Below are 18,343 nucleotides of genomic sequence, written 5' to 3'. Positions count from 1 at the left end.
GACCATTTCTCTAACAATTCCTTCAGTTGTTTCGTTATTCTCCCTCGAGTGGTAAGAAAATATTTAAAATGGAACAGAACTCGTTTTCTTAGGAAGAAGTAATCCTTTCCTGAGTCTTGGAAACTCTCCCTGGGCATGTGGAAGGTAAGAGATAATATTTCACCATTTCATGTCCCAGGAAGAACAAACTAGGAGTCTGTTTTTAGTAAAGAGGTAATGTAAATAATCCTAATTCACCTCTGCCAAACCTTTCACAGTCTAAAACCTCTGTGTCCTTAGCAGGAAAACACACACACACACACACACACACACACACACACACATACAACCATTTAAATACCAAGTCAATGGTAGAAAACATTGTGGCTTTGTTGTTGTGTCTCAATTTTTATTCCAACACTCAGATGTAATGACAATAATACATATGACAATAAACCCACAGTGGCCTTTATTTGAGAGATTTTATTTCTAAATTAGAAAAAAATGTATCAAGTCGTGACAGTTTCATCCAATTTCTGTATCTTGCTTGGGTTTTTTTCCTTTGGACCGTAAAGCAGGGCAAAATATATCCTCATATATCTAAATATATTATTTAAACACATTGAATATGCCCTAACTTGTACTGATATCCGAACTCATTATCTGGGAGCTCTGAAATCTTGGTCAAAGAAATATCAGCCAGGGTCTGAGGAAATGTTTTTCTGTTAAAGTGTTTTCTGGGTAAATGACCCGAGTTTGTACTCCAGAGCATAAAAAAATCAAACAGTGATGCATGCTTGTAATTCCAGGACTGTGGGGTTCAGAGAGTTGTATCATGGAAGGTTGTTGGCCATTCACTCCAGCTCTAGATTCAGTGAGAGACCCCTTCTCAACAAAGTATAAAGGTAATTATGGAAACAAAATATCCTGTTTTCAACCTCTGGCCATTGTGTGTATCAGCACACAGGCATACACATATTCTCACACATGCACATGCATGCACACACATACACACACAGAGAGAGAGATAGAGATAGATAGATAGATAGATAGATGGATAGATATATAGATAGATAGATGATAGATAGATAGATAGATAGATAGATAGATAGATAGAGGTCCATATATATTCCCCCAAATATTCAAATATTTGCAAGTTATAAATCAAATAACACATGGTTTTTAAATGGTTTATGTTCTTGATGAATGTATTTTTTTTTTGTGAGCAGGCTACACTGTATAGCATTTTATATTGTTTTGAGTTTCCCAGAGATGTGACCTCTATGAAAAGATGGGAGAAACCGTGGGTGGCTTATGACATATCTCCTCTTTCCCTGTCACCGGTCCTTTGGTTACCACCAGCTCCGCACACACACTCGCATATTTCGACACAGCTGGCTGGGGGGGGGGGCGAGTCATATACTCTTTGGATCATTTCCCTGTCATAATCATTGTTGTCATAACATTTATTTCTCTTATCTCAGTTTACCTTTTTGGTTTTCTTTGTTCATTTATTTTCTACTTAAAAGTAACCCTTTCAATAAAAAAATTGTTCTGCCACCCTGAAAGTTACATATATAACTGTCTTGCTGGGGACCAATTCAGAGGCGAGTGTGTGGGAGGCAATATTCTACCACTGAGCTCCTTCAAAAACCAGTCCTTATTTTTCTTCTTCTAGTTACATCAGGCTTACCCCTTTGCACTTATGCATTTCTTTCTCTCTGGTTGTTTCAGGACCATGTATATGTTGCTAGTCTTTTCAAATATAATTTTGAGACTATAATATAATTATTTACTTTTATTTCCTCCCCCCAGTCTCACATTACACACCCCTGCTCTCCTTCAAACTCTCGATCTCTTTCTTCACTGATTTTTATTTCATATTTATATGTTGTGGTGGTTTTAAGAGGATTGGCCCCCAGAGTCTCATACATTTGAATGCTTGGACATTACAGAGTGAGACTGCTTGAGAGGGATTAGGAGAGGTGACCTTGGACTAAATGTGTTGTTGGGAACAAGCCTTGAGGCTTTGAATGTTCCCACCAGCCCCAGTGTCTTTGTCTGCTCCCTGAAGATTCAGACACAGAACTCTCAGCTACTCTCCAGCACCGTGTCTGCCTGCATGCAACCATGCTTTATGTCATGTTGACAATGGACTAAACCTCTAAACAATAACTGGGCCCTAATTAATGTTTCTAAGCATTGCCATGGTCATGGTGTTTCTTCACAGAGATAGAAAAGAGAGAAAGACAGAAGTGTATACATTTATCTTTCCAAATATAAACTTCTCATATAATTTTACTTGTATTTATGTTCTCAGGGCTGATTGGTTTTTGTGGCAGTAGAAAATCAGATGATGTATTCTTCCCTGGCAAAGGCTATACTGCCTGCTCCGAAATTTCTTCAGTTTTCTATAGTTCTTGTTAGGTTAAGATTTTATTTTATTATTTTCAGGATAACTGAAAAACCTCAGTATAATTTTACATTGTAGGTAAGAGTCCATTACTTAGGGAGTGGGACAATAGACTGATATGTTTAATCTTTGACATAGTGCATAAGTTTAAAAAGCCCATGTTATGAGGTATGAGTAGCCTATGTCCCATATCTAGTCTGAGGAGCAATATTACTGTGGTTTGATGGATTGCCAGTCTTGCATTCACAGAATGCATTACTGTCAGAGGCCTGCTAGAGAAAGTACATGACTCCTGGGGCCAATGACAAAGAACTTAAATCAACTACTCTTGGAAAACTCAGTTTCACCAAAGGAACCATTCTCGTTTGTTTCCAGAACCTAATCTAGTATTTAATAACCTTCTGTCTCCCATCTTTTTGTTTATTCATTTTTATACACACAATTGTTCTGAATTTATGAAACATTGCAACTATCTTTTGGCATCTTCATCAATGGGAGAAATGGTTGTCTCTGTGTTCCTTCTATGCCTCTTTCACTCAAAAACTATGCGTGAAATATATGTGGCTCTAAGTATGTTAGGAATAAAACCATTCAATAAGCTATTGCTTTTAGTAATTATCACTGCCTGAGAAATTAAATGATATACTTTTGAGAAATCTATCTGAGAATTTTCAAGATTAAATCACCCTATCTTCCCATCACACTGTGTACCTTGTTAATATGAGAGAGACGACACAGAGGCATCATGCTCTAAAAATTCAGACCTAGCCTAACAGAGTTCACCTTTCAGTGAAAAGCCAGAGGTCTTCCTGGTAATACTGACTGCAATGAACATTTGATGATGGGCATATGGCAAGGCTAAGAGCTTTCTACAGAGAGTTGTAAATCATTTCATTTTCTCACTAAGCCAGGAGTTTTAACTAACCAACCTCAAATCTATTTGTATGCATATAAAAAAGCAGAGAAAATAAAATCTATTGCATAAGTCAAAAGCTCCATTTATGTTGTAATGTGATATTCCAATGACAGAAAAGAGTTTATCTAGTTGCTCAGCCCTAAGGAGAACCTATTTTTGTAGTGATATGTCCACTGGCGGAACTTTGAGAGCACAGGAGAGAGATGGGCATCTTGGGTAAGATCACAACTGGCCTCAGTCTTGAGCTAGTCCCAGAGTTTCTCAAGTATCAGTGTTAAACTGCAAGAAGTTTGTAATGAGTTGGTAAACTTGTTTATAACTTGAAACTAGCCACAATGGGCATACTTACACTATAGAATTTATCAGCTGCATGGCTAGAGAGGTGTCTCTTTGGGTAAGAGTCTTTGCTGCACTGCAGTTTGCTGACTGCTCTCAGTAAGAAATTTAGTCTCAAGTGAATAGGACAGAAAGTTTTAGAACAGGACACTAGACATCCTCCTCAGGCTTCATCTCTCTCCCTCTCCCTTTCCCTTTCTCTCTCCCCCTTCCCCCTCCCCTCCCTTAACCCTCCCCCCTACATTCACATGCAAATACATATTGGAAAATAGGAATGACATCATCAGCAACTGGTACAAATCAGAGTCCTTGTAGCTCTTTAAATTTATAAATTGTATCTATTATTTACACAACTGTATGGCAGTCCAGAAAGAGGAAGGTGAAAGTACGTCGATATTATCCTATTCACAGTGGTAAGACGATAACTCAGTCTGCATCAGGGTACCATGAAACCTTAGGATGGCTGCCTGCTAATACCTTTAGTCTATAGATCTGAGGATCAGTTTCTTAAAATTAAATTAGACTATAAAAGGTCAACACCTTGTGTATTTTAATAATTACTATTTCACATTAGGATGACAGTACAGCATAAAGGTTAACAACCCAATATTTTGTGTCTTATAGTTCATAAAATTTTCAACAAATTCTGAGAGTAATTTTAACATAGAGCCAATAAAGAAGCAAAAGCAAAGAAGCAGACCATAAAATTAATTACACATATCAGAAAAGAAGTGAGCAACTTTGAAGGAAATCTGAGTCTTCTTCCTCTCTGTTCAGACGGGGCACGTGGAGAAGGGTGGCACTGTCAGGAAGGACAGGAGTCCAGGTGAAACAAAAGAGCAAAAGCAGCCAACTAATCACTGTCCTGCTGGGTTTAAGTCAGCGTATGGCAAGGTATTCTTTAAGATTCACCCACGGGTGCTGAGGTGACATTCCCAGCTAGTCAGAGCAAAATCCTATTTAGCAGGGCAAGAAAGTCACAAGAGAGATCATATAGGTGTTTGTCTCGGTATTCTCAGAATAGACACAGGTATTCAAAAGCCAGTGCTCAGAGAAACTCCAACCAAAGGGACCGAGGGAAATAAATGTATAAACATCACATCAGAAAAGTCTCAGACTTATAGACCCGGAGATGGGGAGCAATTACCCAAGCAAGACACATGGTTGAGACTCAGTACAAGACACAGAGATACAGCTGGAGCCTAGCAAGTAAGGACTGAGAAAATGGAGCACACTTATTTTAGAAAAGAGGAAAGTTGATACTACAGTGTAGACAAACAACCGTATGGAAAGGAGAAAGACATATTTGAAGGAGACATTGCTCTGAATTTCCTACACCTAGTAATGTAGTATCCTGCTGGCTGAGGTTATTTTTAGTTATTTATGTGAAGAGATTTTTGTTTGAGAAAATATTTTTTATGCATTGCGCAGATAAAATTCCCCAAACTCAGATTAGCTGGTTTGACACCAGGATATTATAGTTACAAATTCATATTCATATATATGAAAATTTTTATTATTTAATAATATGTTAGGGTTTATCTCAGGAAACATTTATTTTAATTTTTTGAGATCTTATTAATTATTATCTTCTATTGAAAATCCACTCTTTTCTAATATATTATATCCCAACTGTAGTTTACTCTTATAATCCTCTCAGCTCCTCTCTTCCTCACCGTCCTTCTCTGCTAATCCACTCTGTATCTTTCATCAGAAAAGAACAGTCTTCTATGAGACAACAACCAAACATGACAGTATGAAATATAATAAGATAAAGCAAAAAAAAAAAAAAATGATACGAGTTTGAACATGGCAATTCAATAGGTGGAAAAGAGACTCAAGAACAAGCACAAGAACCAGAGACCCACTCAGAAAACTGCTAAGCTAAAAGCTATAATATATAGGCAGAGGACCTGGCACAGACCCACGTAGACCCTGTACTTCCTGCTTTAGTCTCTGTGAGTTCATATGCACCTTGCTTAACTGATTCAGAGAACCTCACTTTCTTGGTGTCCTACATACCCCCTAGTTTTCAAATTCTTTCTGCCTTCTCTTTTGCAGGGTTTCCTTGAGCTATGAAGGTATTTGATAGAGATACCTCATTTAGCCTCCCTCTCTGAGTAAAGTCTGGCTGTGGGCTGTCTGGTGCTGGAGGAAGCTTCTCTGGTGGTGACCTGATAAGGTACTTATTTATGAGTATAGTAGAATATCAACAAGACTCAATTTTATTGAATTGATGATTTGTTTTTAGAACAATAGTGTTTTGTTTTACCCCAGGTCTCTGGGTTAACTGCTTTCTGGTTCTTGGTTACCCTAGCACTGTCCAGCATGGGTTTGATCTTATGGAGTGGGCCTTAAATCAAACATCAGTTGGCTACTCCCACAAGTTCTATGCTACCATTGCCCTAGAATAGTTGGCAGGCAGGACAAATTGTAAGTCAAAGATTTTATGCCTGTGTTGGTCCCCATGTTTCTCTTTTCTGTTTTCCAACAGAGTACCTTCCCAAAGGTTCCACGTAGGAACCGGCTCAATTGTTCCATGCTCAATGAATTGTGTGGGTACTGTCCTTGTCTCTGACAGTTGGCAGAGAACAACTCAGTATCTTAGCATGTGTTGAGTGGGGATTTCCATGGGACAACTATGGTCAAAGATTCATTAATTTTTTAATGCAACCAAGTCCTGCTACAGGAAGCCTTGTCTGGTTACAAAAGGAGACCAGTTGAGACTTAATATTCTCCATTTTTAGGAGACCTTATTAGGAGCATTATGGATTTTAGAAAGTTTCCATTTTCTAAATAGGCTTCCACATCATTCCTTAAATGCTCCTCAATCCCATCAGTCTTTCCCCACATTCCATCCCTCTACCATACCTCCCTTCCCCTCCTGACCTGACCCACCTACTCCCTTCTAGACCCTCCCCCAGTCTGCCTGTAATATCAAATCCAAATTCCCACTCTGTGTGAGATCCATGTGTCCCTCACTGAGTCTTTCTCTATACCTAATCTCTTTAGGTGTACAAATTGTAGTTTAATTAGAATGTACGTAACAGCTAAAATGCACATGTAAACAAATGTGTGCCATATTTATTTATCTTTATAGGTCTGGATTACCTCACTCGGAGTGCATTTTTCCTAGTTTCATTTACTTGCCTGAAGATTTCATGATGTAAGTTTTTAACAACTGAATACTTAATACTCCATTGTGTAAGCATACCACATTTTCTTTACCCATTATTCTGTTGAGGGACATCTAGGTTGTTTACACATTTTGGCTGTTATGAATAAAGCCAGAATGAACATGTTTGAGTAAGTTTCTGGTAGCTTAAAGAATCATTTGGGTATAGTCCCAAGAGTAATTGTGCAGATAGAACTTGGGGTTGATCAATTCTCAACTATCTGAGGAACTGTCATGTTGATTTCGATAGTTGCTGTACAAGTTTACTTTTCTACCAGCAATGAAAAGCTGTTCCCTTGCTCCACTTCCTTGCCAGCATGAGCTGTCACTTGAGTTATTGATCTTAACCTAATAACTTGACCCCATTATGACAGTTGTAAGATGGAATCTCAAAGTAGTCCTGATTTGCATTTCCATAATGATGAAAGAATATTTATTTAAGGGTTTCTCAGCTACTTGAGATTCATTTAATAAGAATTCTGTTAGATGTCCCATTTTTAACTAGATTATTGGTTTGTTGATGTCCGTATTTCTGAGATTTTTTTAAAAAAATACATTTTAGAAACTAGCCTTCTATCAACAAGAAGTTAGTGAAATCTTTTTCCATTCTGTAGGCTGCCACTTTGTCTGATTGTCCTTTGCCTTACGGAAGCTTTTTGGTTTCCTGAGGTCCCAGTTATTAATTGTTAATCTCAGTGCCTGCACTATTAATGTTCTCTTTAGAAAGTCTTTTCGTGTGTCAATGCAGTAAGCCTAGCCCCCACTTTCTCTTTCATCACTCTTTGACCCACTTGGAGTTGAATTTTGGGCAGAGTGATAATTATTGATCTACTTGCATTCTTAGACATGCAGACATCCAGTTTTACTAGCACCATTTGTTAAAATTTCTGGCTTTTTGTATGTATATTCTGTTTTCTTTTTATTAAAAGAGGTGTCCATATGTATGTGGATTTATGTCTGGGTCTTTATTTGATTGTGTTGATCAACATGCCTGTTCTTTGCCAATACTATGTGTTTTTTTTTATTACTCTTTCTCTGTAATATAATTTGAATGGTGAGACCTCCAGCATTTAAGTTCATCTTCATAAAGGTGTCATTAAAAATTTTTCTTGTGCTTCAGCTATGTGGGAATATCCAAGGCTGGATATGGTAGATTATGGTAGATTAACAGGGCTCCCAATGAGAAATATTGCCCTCTCTGTTACTGATCGTATTTTTATACTGACATTTTAGCATATAATATTGTATTAATTATACACCTAGGTTCTAATTTATTGATTTGTCTTCATTGGGTTGATGTTTTGTTTCTTGATTTTTTCCCCCCTTGCTTTCTCTTTTGGAAATTGTATTGCTTATATGTTACCTGTTTCTCTATCCCTGTTCCGCTGCTGGGTTCCCAGTGAATGATTATTAACATTGGAAGCTGGGATCCTGGGGTGAATTGGTGGGAGAAAGGTTGAAGTTGAAAATGTTTGTGATGTGTTGGCGCTAGGTTTAGAGAGAAAGAGAGACTAGAGCAGGATCTGGGATCTGGGAGAGAAGAAATAGATGTGTGGATTCACTCTCAGCTTACCCATTGCTTTGATTTGCTGGCAGAAGTCTTACTTGACAGCAAAGGTTCTGTAATTCTAGTCTATAATAGCTCATATTGGAATAATAACTCTGGTGTGCATGCTGACCCCCTACCCCTCAGATTTTCATAAAGGGAAGTTCAAAACAACAAATAAAACGCCATTCCTTTTCTAAAACATTTCAAGGAAGCCAAAGACAAATTATATTCATTAGGAAATCAAACTGATTTAGAAGGGTTTGAGTCTGTATTTATATTCAGGACACAGTGTAATAGGAAAAACTAAACCTAAATTTGGTTTACCATTTCAAATGAATACCTTGGAAGCAACAGCATTCCTTCTCCCAATGTTATAAACAGTATGGGAACAATACACCTCCACTTCAGACTATCCTTTATTGTTCTTTGGTCTGCTTTCTTCCCAGAGGGCATATTGAGTGTTCTTGATGAAAATGTAGGGTAATAAATTAAGGGATAATTTTTCCTTTTCACTAAGAAACATACTTTTATATCTCTGGACTTCCAGATAATGAAACTAAAAGCTTATAATTTTGCTACCTTGTCTCTCTAAAGACAGAAGATAGCTCTATGGGGGAGGTGACTGATGATTTCCTTAACTCAGCATACCATTATGGAGCAGCTGCTAGGTATGAGAGTCACATGAAGGAGTCCATTATATCGTCTACTTCTAGGGGAATTTGAGAGTGTCAGTGAAGACACGTGGAAAAGATACTGCATAGCTAGGATTGTAGCTTTGTAGGAGATTGTCTAGAATGCATAGCCACAAGACCTTGAATTCAAGTCCCAACACTAAGGAGAGGTAGTTATAACACAAATTAGCAAGTGAAACAATAATAATCTGCATATATAGTGAAATGTAATACACATTTAACTAATATACACGTTTGCCCGTATAAAGGCTAGCTTAGTCAAATTAAAATTATTTTCTAATTAAGTATGAAAATAAATTGATTATTAATTATATTTTCTCTGGATGGAAAGTAGTTCAAGGTATTTGTGTTTTATATATATTTATATATGTTTGTGTTTGTGCACATGCATGCAGATGTTAGAAAAGTCAGTTTTCACCCTCTACCATGAGGAATTGAATCCAGATCACCAGGTTTTGCTGTGAGGTCTCCACCAATGAGAAATCTTGCTAGCCCTCATTATACAAACACACGGAGGCAAAACAATCACACCCCAAAAATAACAGGACAATCAACTTAAAATTTTTGAAGATAAGAAGATTAAACACAGACAAAATTTATGAATAATTTAAAAGATATGAAAAATCTCGACTGTTGCATGAGAACATGTAGTTTGTAATGGCTTAGTACTTCAATGCTGTGAAATCACTTTTCCTGTGCTGGGAAGGGGCCACTCACATCTGGAACTGAGAGACAGACTTGAGCATCAGCACAAGGTTGAGTGTGTGAAGCTGGTTTGGAGTGACAAAGGGGAGGCTTGAAAATGTCAGAATCAGGGCAAAGGGCCCTTGCTTCCACAACGATGTAGCATTTAATGGGCTGAATTTGAAAAATGTTATCTTCCTTTCTATTAATTTTGCTTCGACGTCTATAACTTACATAAATTCATTGTAATTAAATCTGTGGCTGAAACAATACTGATTCCTTATTTATTACTTTATTTTTACACTTTTATTTATGTGCCAAACACTGTGCTGCCTGATTCATAGACAGACAATTCTCAGAAATGTATCTAAAGAGGTGGTTACTATGTACAACCAATCAGAGCCAAATTAACAGTGTAAAGTTTTTTTTTTTTTTTTTTTTTTCTAGCAATTTATCCTGCCATCTTGTAACTTAATTGCAGTCACTGTTTTCAGAGTCATGGTTATACAACATGCACATGCAACAGTCTAATTGGCTTAACTCCTATCAAAATTTTTTTAAAGTTTCTTTTAGATCAGCAACTCTTGGTTTTCAATTATTAAGCCAAAATGTGAGTCAAGTTCAAGGTAGCAGTTACTAGGGAAGAGAGCAATCCACCTTCAGAATTAAGAGGGTGGCTAAGAAAACTCTAGATCCTTACAGACTGCGGATTCCTGGCCATGAACTATGTCATCATGACAGATGTTCTTAGCTCTCCAGACCTCCATCCTGGGTGATGACCTCTTTGTGTGCAGCTCAGAAAAATACCATGCTGAGGCAGGGTTGGGAGGATGATGCTCTCTAACCAGAAATATATAAACTCTCCCCTCATTAGAAGCTCAGTGAAAAACAGGCATTTTCAGTGTAAACATTGCAGGGATAATGGAGAAATGTGTTTTGAAATGCTACCTTGGCTTAATTCTGAAAACAAACCCAAAAGTTTCCAGAGTGGTATGCTGGTATGGCCACTTAATAATCCAATCTTGTGTATGAGGAGGGATTGATGCATAGCCTGGTACCTACAGAGAGTGGAAAGAGAGAAGAGCCACCAATTCACACGACTTATGTAATGCCACTGGCCAAATATACCCTAATATTGCAATGATATCTCCAGGGATAAACTTAGTGTAACTCCTTTCAATTCAGATAAATACAATGTAACACATTCAGGCTCAACATGACTCTGTTGAGTAAGAACTCTACAAAGAGGTCTTCATAAGCTTGGCCTTATGACAATGGCAGATTTTCCTTAAAAATACCATTGATTGGCTTATGCTCTAATATCAAAAATTGACAAATGGGACCTCGTGAAATTGCAAAGCTTCTGTAAGGCAAAGGACACTGTCAAAAGAACAAAACAGCAACCAGCAGATTGGGAAAAGATCTTTACCACCCCACATCTGCTAGAGAGCTAGTATCCAATATATACAAAAAACTCAAGAAGTGAGACTTTAAAGAATCAAATAATCCCATTAAAAATTAGGGTACAGTGTGTGTTTGTGTGTGTGTGTGTGTGTGTGTGTGTGTGTGTATGTGTGCCTGTGGTTATGTGTGTGAGAGTGTAGTTGTCAACAGAGACTATTAGAGGGTGTTGGATACCTTGGAGCTAGAGTTATATTCAGGTAGTTATGAGTCCTGCTGATATGGGTCCTGAGAACTGAACCTGGGTGTTTTGCAAGAGCAGGTAGTCCTTTTCTTAATTGATAAGCCATCTCTCTAATCCTATACATGCATTCTTAATCTTGGTATAGAAATTTTCCTGAGAAAACTAAAGCCTGCTTGGAAAAGAATCAAGACAGATGGCTATAGGCAAAAGTTCCTATCTTTCCCCAAGAAGGAAACACACTAAGAGTCACACCTGCACCTCTACTCCTACCCCAGAAGGCAGATTAGAGACCAGCTGTTACCTGAGCATGCTCACTTTAAAGTATTTTCTAGCCATGTCATGACCATAAAGCTGTCATGTCATATATCAAGAAATTATGAACAAGGTTTCTGATAATCACACTTTAGAATCATCTTGCCAGCTACCCTGGAGATGTATTATGGTACTGAAGAAAGCTCCACAAACGGTTGGTTTTAATTTGATGACAAAAGAGATTTATCTGTGTGAAGACAGGTCTGCAAACAGATACTTTGCTTTTTCAGTGCCTTAGTGATTTCTCAGGACATACCATGAAATAGCATCTCCTTTTACCAATAAACAACATAGAAATTGTATAGTTAACATTTAATCATAGAGCAGCAAATTAATTAAACACTGAACCTTAGCAGTGAATTTTCATAGTCAACCTAGAATTCTTAAATTTTTACTCTTATTTTCAAGAATTTGCTTTGTGATGAGCATAGTCTCAGTAAAAGTTTGTAACTTGATTATTTATCTAACTTATTTAGAGTTTTAAAAGGAATTGATATTTGAGCACACAAATACTTTAAACATACATATATACACATTTTTTTGTTCAAAGAAAAGTTAAAATGAAGTATAGGTTCAAGAAAATAAAATGTGATATTTGCAAAGAGCTTGGGAGAATAAATGCATTTTAGAAAAATATCTCAAATATATTAATATAAAGCAGAGACAGAAGATAGATATAAAAACCAAAAACAGGTGTGAAGGCCAATTTTTCCCATACATTAATCAACTGTGTACTGTTATTACTAGGCAGGACAATTTACCCAAAAATAAAACATGACAACAAATGTTTCATTGTTTTTACTCCAGTATTCATCCAAAAAACACACACCAGAGTACATTGATAAATATATAAGTATTTTTCTTTTTCATAGAAGTCCTAGTCAGAGAGTTTCACCATATTTACGGAGAATTGGGGTAAAAAATGGTTTTGTATAAGAAAACACATAATATTCAATAAAAGCCCAATAAAAAAATAAATGAAGTATGGCCTTTCAGGCTGAGAGTTTCTTTTAGAAGAAAAGGCACAACCTTTTTACTTGGTTTGAAAGAGAGAGAAAAAAAGCATACCCGAGAAAGTAAGACCAAAATTATTATGTTATCTGAGTTTCTCCAACATTGCAATTATTTTAAGAAGCAGGGACACTGCCTGATGGGGTGTCCTAAAAGTACAAGCTTAGAGTCTTCTAATGGCTTCTCAATAATGCCATGAATAACCATTCATAATACTCACTGTCTTCACATGCATACATTTTTAAGAAAGTAAAAAGTATTTGGGTTATTTGGTTTCTGGTAATATAAGGTTTTACAATTAGGAATTAAGATATAATAGAGAGCCTAGAAATACACACACACACACACACACACACACACACACACACACACACACGCACACATGGACACATGCACACACACACTCTCATGGTCCTAAAAATGGCCTTAAATAACAGTATAGAAATTAGTCTTTTAAATATAGAGGAACCATGGAAGTCATTATTCAATATCATAAAAATTATAAATCTGAGACAAATCTATATTTAGAACTAAAATAATGATGGTTTTGTAGGGTAATAGACAAAAATTTTAAATCTTACATAGGCACATGTTTATCTAGTAGTAATTCCCTTAAACAATCCAGAAAAGGAGTGATCCTTAAACATACTAAATCTATGACTTTTGGCTCCCTAGAGTCTTCATCCCTGAACTACTACTGTCTCTGTGTGCATGTATATTATTAAAGGAACATATACAAACACCGTCTTCTAATTTCAGTGATGGAAATCAAACCCAGGGCATATGAGGCAAGCACTTTACTACTGAGTTACATCCCCAGTACCTCAACATAGTCTTGGGTTATAGTATTTTTTTTTTGGTGGTGCTCCAAATTCATTACATCTTAATCCTAAATCTTTGATTATGTTCAGAGACCCTTATTTTCCTTGTTATGTTACTTATCAAATCAGAAGCATTCTCTGTTGTTTTCCTCAAAGAAATCTATCCCCATTCCATAGACAAGTGAATGTTACTCTCTTCTTTGTTTATACCACACAGTAATATTTTCTGCTATCTTGACATGTAGCCATACTGTCGGGGGGGGGGGGGTCAAGTGTGTTGTGCTCCTGGATTAGCAAGAGGCCCAGATTCGATCACATGCTTAGCTCAATTTCTAGAATGACTGTTAGACAATGTGCATCCGATTCAGCTATTCCTGTACCCTTCCCTCATGCTTTCCAAATCTAGCACATGCTACTTTTGATTGACATGGTATAATCACAATTTCGAGAATCCTGTGTCTCTTCAAGTTCTTTACACAATGATTTTCTTTGGGATCCTTTTATGAATATTTTTGTCAGTACTTAATTCTTCTAGAGGTTTTATAGGATGCATAGAAATCCCATTAGTTATCATAAGCATGAAGTACATGTAGGACACAACGCAACATGGAAACAGATTTCTTGTTGGGTATAAATTAAGCATAATGATCTGTGGATACCAAAAATAGCCACAAGGCTATTATCTTAACTCTTGGATAACTAGTGATTGAGGTCCAAGTGTACCACGCTTTGAGAGGGTGCTATATAGTTATTTTTTTCCCTAAGAAGGACAGAGGCTTTCTTTTTTTGGCCTTTGTTTTTCTTGAGCTTCATATGGTCTGTGAGTTTTTTCTGAGGTGTTCAGAGCTTTCTGGAGTTAGTATCCAATTATCAGTGACTGCATATTATGTCTGTTCTTTTGTGAGTGAGTTACCTCACTCAGGATGATTTTCTCTAGGTGCATCCATTTTCTTAAGAATTTCATAAAGTCATTGTTTCAGATAGTTGAGTAGTACTCCATTGTGTAAATATACCACAATTTTTGTATTCATTCATCTACTGAATGGCATCTTGGTTCTTTCCAGCTTCTGATTATTATAAATAGGGCTGCTATGAACATTGTGGTACATGTGTCTTTATTGTGTGTTGGAGTTTTACTGGGGTATATGCCAAGAATAGGAATGACTGGGTCTTCAGGTAGTACAATGTCCAATTTTCTGAGGAACCGCAAGACTTATTTCCATAGTGGTTGTACCAGTTTACAACCCAACCAACAGTGGAGAAGTAAGTGTTCCCCTTTTTCCGCATCCTTGCCAGCATCGACTGTCATCTGAATATTTGATCTTAGCCATTCTGACAGGTGTGAGGTGGAATCTCAGGTTGTTTTGATTTGCATTTCCCTGATGGCTAATGATGTCGAGCACTTCCTTGGATGCTTCTCAGCCATTCGATATTCCTCAATTGAGAACTTTTTGTTTAGCTCTGTACTCCTTTTTTTAAATAGGGTTGTTTGATTCACTGGTGTCTAACTTCTTGAGTTCTTTGTATACCTTGGATATTAGGCCTCTATCAGATGTGGGGTTGGCAAAGATCATTTCCCAATCTATTGGCTGCTGTTTCATTTTCTTGACAGTGTCTTTAGCCTTACAGAAACATTGCAATCTCATTAAGTTCCATTTATTGACCTTAGAGCACAACCCATTGGTGTTCTGTTCAGAAAAATTTCCCCTATGCCTATGTGTTCTAAGGGTTTCCGTAATTTCTCTTCTAATAGTTTCAGTGTACCTGGTTTAATGTGGAGATCTTTGATCCACTTGCACTTGAACTTTGTACAAGGAGATAAGAAAGGGTCTATTTTCATTCTTCTGCATGCTGAGTGCCAGTTAGACCAACACCATTTGTTGAAGAGGCTGTCCTTTTTCCATTGAATGTTTACAGCTCCTTTGTCAAAAATCAAGTGGCCATATATGTGAGATTTCTGGACCAGAAGAATTCTATTCCATTGATCCATGTGCCTATTTCTGTACCAGTACCATGAAGTTTTTAACACAATTGCTTTGTAACATAGCTTCAGGTCATAGATGGTGATTCCCACAGATGTTTTCTTGTTGTTCAGGATGGATTTCGCTATTCTAGGATTTTTGTTCTTCCAAATGAAATTGCACATTACTCTTTCCAACTCAATGAAGAATTGTGTTGGAATTTTGATGGGGATTGCATTGAATCTGTAGATAGCTTTTGGTAAGATGGCTATTTTTACAGTGTTGATCCTTCTAATCCATTAGCATGGGAGATCTTTCCATTTTCTGAGATCTTCCTAGATTTCCTACATCAGAGATTTGAAGTTCTTGTCATATAGGTCCTTCACTTGCTTAGTTTGTGTCACACCAAGGTATTTCATATTGTTTTTGACTATTTTGAAGGTGGATTTTTTAGGGTCACTTAAGTACACTATCATGTCATCTGCACACAGTGATGTTTTTACTTATTCCTTTCCAATTTGTCTCCCTTTGATTTCCTTTTGCTCTCTAATTACTATGTTGAATAGACAAGTGGAGAGTGGGCAGCCTTTTCTATTCTCTGATTTTAGTGGGATTGCTTCAAGTTTCTCACTGTTGTTAAGTTTGATATTTGCTATTGGTTTGCTGTATATTGCTTTTATTATTTTTAGGTACCTGGCCTGTGTCCCTGGATCTCGGCTGTTTTATGTTGCAAATGACTTGAACATTTGGTCTGCACGTAAGGGCCATCGGGGCAGACACTGAATCTCTAAGGCAGAGTTCCTGCTCCCCTGGACCAACCGGAATGCAGGGCCTACTGCGTGCTAGGCCTAGCCCTCTCTGTGCCCCAGCTACTCACAGCACAGTCTCGCCAGACCTATGTCCTTGGATCTCCACTGTTCCAGGTGACAAATGGCCTGAGCATTTGGTTTGCATATGATGGCTTTCCAGACAGATACCAAGTTTTTCCTTGGGATTTTTAATCATCTGCTTAGGAAAACTTAAAGAAAGTTAGCTGTGATTCTGTCCAGATGATTGTTAACCCTGTATTCACTCACAGGGCCAGCTTTGCACTCACAATTTGATCTCATTCTCAATTATTTTGGGACCACTAACTAATCAAATAAAGGGGTTAGGATTGTTTAATGATCAAAAAATGTTTTAATAAGAGACTAGAGGGCAACGTTGTGCCACAGGATATGGCTGTAAGGTGATGATTCTGCCACAGCTTGACATTTTATTGCTATGTTTAATTAATTAAACTGATTACTTTATAAACATTGCCATTTGTGTTTATGTATTTGTGACACAAAAAGTGTTAAATATGAAGTCTGATCTTAAATGAAGGCCTCCAGTGGCATTTATTTTTCTGATCTGCATAGCCAAGTTAAAGGTTGTATAGTTCTTTATTAAAGCCAAAAGAAATATAGGTTTGAGTCAAAATTGCTTTTATGACTCCCACACGAGGAGCCCAGGCTGAGTTCATAAAGGCGAGGCAGGTCCCTGGGGCACTGCTGTTAAATATGGAAAACTATTTCCTTCTCTAGAGCCAGGCTTTGACAACAATAAGATTGCACTTGGGCACCACACAGTCAAGAACTAAAACCAAGCATCTTCAGATGAACACAGCCACCTTCAGGAGTACCGTTTTTAATGCCTCCATGTTTGTCCAGAAACAACAGAGAAGTGAGCTGGACTTAAATGGTGAACTAATGTGTATTAACAATAGTAGGAAGAGTATCAGACAACATAAATCCTGGAATGTGAAGGGAGACTCAAGGATAAATGACAACCCTAAGAAAGTTTCAGAAAAAAAGCCAGGATCATGTATTGGGAGTTTTAACCACTTTGCACTGGCTGAGAGTCAACTTGGCACTAACAGTCAACTGTGAGAATGATTCACTTGGCTGAGACAGAGGTGCTATGTATGGGTACATATGAGCTATAAGGACCTTTAACCTTTCAAAGGAAGAGATGCACACAATATCACATCACTTAGCAAAAAGGACTGTGCATATCACCACAATGCTGCCGTGGAGACTATACAAAGAATTCTGGCCCGAAACTAAGATGACATGGAATATATTGAACGCCTAACCTCATGAACATCACGGGACAACTGTGCTTGTCTTCCTCTGAAGAGAGTTGTCACTGTTACAGGTCACTCTGTAGAATGAACTTTAAAAAGTCTTTAGTCACCAGAAATGACACACACGTTGTGTGAGACATTTGGACTCAGGCATAGAATTGAATGAATACTTAAGGTTATGCCAGAAACCTGCCCCACAAAATTTCTTGATTGACACAATTTGGAAGAGAGTTCATGGGAGGTATATGTGTGGGTTTATTAGGGTTGAGGTGATTTGAGGGTTATATGGCACCTCATTACTGATCCTTGAATGGGGCAATGAGGAGACGTTTCAGCACCATCTGGAAGCCTGAGACCTGTCTCTGTGTTCCATTTACCTACTGCTTCATCATTGGTGAACCGTTTTCTCATTTTTATGGTGCCTACCTTGAGCATTGCTGAAAATCACTGTCAGAGTTTACAAACTCACTCTCGTCAGGATACCATCTAAAGTGCTAACCTTTCCAAAAGCCAATACTTTTATGTACATTTATCATTTATTAAGTCTTTGAAAACTTCATATGTGTATATAATATCTTCCATCATATCTATTTCTCTTCCCACCTTTGACTTCTTCCAGACCTCCCCAGGAGCCCCTTCCAATATTGTTTCCTATTCATTTTTCCTTGATAAGTCACAGTGTCAATTTAGAGTTGCCATATGCTCAAGAACATACCTATACTTATACCTATACCTATACATA

This window comes from Micromys minutus, assembly GCF_963924665.1.
Source record: "Micromys minutus genome assembly, chromosome: 1".
Classification (NCBI taxonomy): domain Eukaryota; kingdom Metazoa; phylum Chordata; class Mammalia; order Rodentia; family Muridae; genus Micromys; species Micromys minutus.
This window is presented reverse-complemented; position numbering follows the sequence as displayed.